The sequence below is a fragment of the Salvelinus namaycush genome, chromosome 25 (genome assembly GCF_016432855.1).
Source record: "Salvelinus namaycush isolate Seneca chromosome 25, SaNama_1.0, whole genome shotgun sequence".
In the NCBI taxonomy this organism is placed as follows: domain Eukaryota; kingdom Metazoa; phylum Chordata; class Actinopteri; order Salmoniformes; family Salmonidae; genus Salvelinus; species Salvelinus namaycush.
In genome coordinates this window covers 41103806-41108842 of record NC_052331.1, presented here as the reverse complement: position 1 = coordinate 41108842, position 5037 = coordinate 41103806, and positions in this window count along the sequence as shown.

The window sequence follows — 5037 nt, the reverse complement described above, 5'->3', positions numbered from 1 at the left end:
CGAGCGGTGTGAAGGAAAACCCGCCAGTTCTGCCATCTTGCTGACTGCCAATTTAACTTCCGCCATGTGGCTCTCCAGCTCTTCTACGGCAGTCGCCGCCTGACCCTCCCGACCGGGTACCCTCGAGCCCACAACGGACACTTTGTCCGACTCTTCCTTAATTTTCCGCCTCGCCCCAGGCATCATGACCGTAGATGCGAGTCACGCTAAAGCCAACCCGGCCTATACTGAACAGCTAACTCGCCTAGTCTCGATCCCGTAGTTCGAAAGCACTTCTGACACCAATGTAATGACCCGGCTGGGTCATAAAAGGAAAAGAGACGGACTCTAGGTGTGCGGGTCAGAACACAGGTTTATTCCTAAACTGGGCTATTGTTCAGGCCACAGCCCACGCCGCTAAATACCGAACGTACACATTTAAACCAAGTCGAGTTAAGGGTCACTCTCATATGAACAGATCAAGGTCCCGAACAGAAGAGCAAGAAAGATGATACAGTAATCCCTATTTATGCATTTCCAAATCCGGCGGGATTACCCATCATACCCCCCCAACCTTTCCATCTGTCCTGACATATTTAACCCCTGCTAGTAGCCATGAGAACCATAACACACCCACAAACACAGAACACAATACCGGGTCGTTACAGTATATTGTCCCATACTATAACCTGTACTATGTATATACTGTAACGACCCTGGGTTTATAAGCGCAGAAATCGACTGCCACACGAGCATGCTTTTGCGGCACAGTCGATAGCGCGCTTGATTTCGGGCTAGAAGGTCGAGGGTTCGACACCTGCTCCCTGCTGTTTCATTACAATACAGTGCATTCAGAAAATATTCACACCACTTGACTTGTTTCACATTTTGTTGTGTTACATCCTGAATTTAAAATGAATTAAATTGAGATGTTGTGTCACTGATCTACATGTAGTAGAGTTAAAATGGTTATTCCATCAAACTTCAAATTATTAGAATAGTCACAACGCAGAACAGAACAACCAGGTTGAGGGTCAGTGGCCAAAGCCCGCGAACAAGAATATTCCAAGTTCAGACAGAAGGGGGGTGTCAGATTGCTATGATCGCCAGGAACTTTACTTTTGGTCTCTATTTTTAATTGTTTCGCTACTGGTGCTGCCTGTTGATGTTAGGTAGGCAGCTACAGTAGCTGAATGATGTTAACATCTTCAGGTTTTGTTTCATTAAATGTATTTTATTTCATCTGGGTACTTGCGTCACCTACTAATACCCTGGTACTACCCACATTATCTGTAAGGTCCCTCAATCAAGCACAGATTCAACCACAAAGACCAGGGAGGGTTTTCAATGCGTTACAAAGAAGGTCACTGATTGGTAGATGTGTAAAAAAAAAAAAAAAAAAAGAAGAAAAAAAGCAGATGCTGAATATCCCTTTGAGCGTGGTAAAGTTATTAATTAGGCTTTGGATTGTGTATCAATACACTAAGCCACTAAAAATATAAAAGCGTCATTCCTAACTCAATTGCTGGAGAGGAAGAAAACTGCTCAGGGATTTCACTATGAGGCCAATTATGATTTTAGCACACTTACAGAGTTTAATGGTAGTGATATGAAAAGGCTGAGAATGGATTACCAACATTGTAGTTACTCCACAATACTAACTTAAATGACAGAGTGAAAAGAAGGAACCCCGTATAAAATACAAATATTCCAAAACATTAATCCTTTTTGCAACAAGGCACTTAAGTAATGCTGCAAAAAATGTGGCAAAGCAATTACATTTTGTCCTATATACAAAGCGTTATGTTTGGGGCAAATCCAACACAACACATCACTGTGTACCTTTCTTCATAGTTTCAAACATGGTGGGGGCTGCGTCATGTTATGGGAATGCTTGTCATCGGGAAAAAATAACCGGAATACAGCTATAAGCAAAGGCAAAATCCTAGAGTAAAACCTTGTTCAGTCTGCTTTCCAACAGACACTGAGAGACAAATTCCCCTTTCAGCAGGAACAATAACCTAAAACACAAGGCCACATCAACACTGGAGTTGCTTACCAAGATGTCATTAAATGTTCCTGAGTGGCCTAGTTACAGTTTAGACTTATATCGGCTTGAAAGTCTATGGCATGACTTGAAAATGACTGTCTAGCAATGACCAACAATCAACTTGACAGAGCTTGAAGAATTTTTTGCAAGAATAATGGGCAAATATTGTACAATCCAGGTATGCAAAGCTGTTAGAGACTTGCCCCAAAAGACTCAAAGCTGTAATCACTGCCAAAGGTGATTCTAACATGTGTTGACTCAGGGGTGTGAATACTTATGTAAATTAGATATTTCTGTATTTCATTTTCAATACATTTGCTAAAATTTCTAAAAACATGTTTTCACTTTGTCATTATGGGGTAATGTGTGTAGATGGGTGACAAAAAATATCTATTGAATCCATTTTGAATTCAGGCTGTAACACAACAACATGTGGAATAAGTCAAGGGGTATGAATACTTTCTGAAGGCACTGTATATAAAAACAAACAAACTAATAGGCGCTCCCACTGCAGTTACTAACACTAACCCACTAGGGGTCGCGACCCCAACTTTGAATACCATTGTGAGAGAGATATCACCTATGGCTGCAAATATTGAGGCGGCTTATTCTAATGCTTATAAAATCTACCTAGGCATATTATTATTATCATGACCCATTACCATTGTTTGTATAATGTGACAAGGTATCTGTACTTGCCATGATGATTAATTATGCATTTAATTTGTCAAATCTTATTGTGTTTTGTGCACACATTGTAACGATCTTCTTCATCTGATGAACAGGATAGATCGGACCAAAACGCAGCGTGGTAAGTGTCCATGATAATTTATTACAACTGAACACGAAAATACAAAATAACAAAGTGAATGAAAGAAATGAAAATCGAAACAGTCCTGAAAGGTGACACAACACAAAACAGGAAACAACTACCCACAAACACCAGGTGGGAAAAGGCTACCTAAGTATGGTTCTCAATCAGAGACAACGATAGACAGCTGCCTCTGATTGGGAACCATACCAGGCCAAACACATAGAAATACAAAACATAGAATGAAAAACATAGAATCCCCACCCCAACTCACGCCCTGACCAAACCAAAATAGAGACATAAAAAAGGAACTAAGGTCAGGACGTAACACACATACTTGAAGAAATAGTGCCTAATAAGCCCATATGGGCTTGGCACCAATTGGTGTATGACAGTTAAATAAAAGAAATGTAATCAAATCAAAACTATGTTCTCTCCTCTCCTCCGTCCAGTGTGCCTGGGTATCCAGATCAACCCTCAGATCAAAGGAGATTTCGTGTCCGTCTCCTCGGAGAGAACCTTCGGCCAACTTCCTATTCGCTCACACCGTGCTCCATCTCATCTTCATGTATTTTATTGGCTGAAGCTCCGTCAAGCACTACAGACCAACCAGACGAGGCCCCACCAAGTAAACCTCTTACACACACACACACACATCCTCCTGAACACCAACCATGGAGCCAACTCTTCTATGACTGTGATTGGTCGATATACAGCGCAGCATTTGTGTTCAAGATGATTGTTGTTTTCATAACTTTCTTTAATCTGACACACATTCCCTTTTGCACTTGAAGACAAACTAAAATAAAGAGATGAAATGGTACCAGTCGGTGGTTTAATGAAGGAGAGATAATTGGGAAATTTTTCCCGAACACCGACAGCGTAATTGCATTTTGTTACACCAGAAGTAAATTCATTTCTAATGGAACGCTGCGTTTGTCTTGCAGCATAGCGTTGCAGAGGCAGTTGTAGTGTGTTCTGTGTGGTGCATACAGTACTTTGGATTTATCGAATGTATGCGTCAAACTGTATGCGTAGACGGTTTGACAGAAATGGTAGCAGAAGGTGAATGTGAACTTTATTTGCACATATATCCAGATGATGCTGCGTACCATTTTGTGCAATGACACTGTAGGTGTGAGCTGGGCAGCTGTGGGACAGACAGACAGACAGACTGACATGTAAAACCAGGTTTGACATATAAAGCCTTACATGCTGACCAGACCGGACACGTCGCGTGCGCGAGCGTCGCAAAAATAAATTTAGAAATCCATGTTATTCAATTATTGCACCCACACTGCTTGCACGTGCGACACCAAGGGCTAAAATAGATGTCGTTCCTATTTCTGACGCAGATCGCGCTGCAAGTCCTGCCTCTCCCATCTCCTCATTGGTTTATAGAAGCAGGTACTCACGTGTCATCTCCTCATTGGTTATACCCACGTGGGTGATAGAAAGACAAACTGTTTTGCCGGTAGTCGTGGTAATACAATGAAAGTTTAGATGCGATCACCATATAATTTAAACGATGAAAAGGCCTGGAAGGAGGAGAGATGACTAGAAACGATTCGGTTGGCCGTTTTATATGTGGATTAATTGTCGGAGTAGAGATCCTTGTCCATTTCAGGTAAAATAACAACTCAATGTTTATATCCCAGGACAAATTAGCTAGCAACAGCAAGCTAGCTAAATAGGACAAATTAACGTTAGCTAACAAGTGCAAGCTAACTAGCTAAATTACCATACATGTTTAATGTCATTGGTTCAGAGTTTGTTTTGATATTTTAACCTGCGTTTCGTGATCGCGTTTGGTGTGGGGGGGCAAAATAAATTTATGCACGATAGCGCACGTGTGTAGCCGGTTTGGGCAAGGTGTTACTACAACTCTAAAACACACCAATTCTTTATGTGCAGCAAAACCACGCATTAAAAAACTTTTGATGCGTTTTAAATGCCAAGTATGAGACTTCAACAAGAGATTAAATTGTACAATTTTGGGCTTCATGTTGGAAAACAAAAAAGGAAAAACAAAAAAGTTCATGTTATGATAAAGAAACAGTACATAAAATAGCCTATTAGTAATCATCGTTGGAGGTAATATGAACTAAAACAACAGGGAACTGAAACGGTTAAAAAATCTGTAACATCTGGACACCACATTTGTAGGGCATGTGACCAGCAGGAAGTGAGGGCTAGG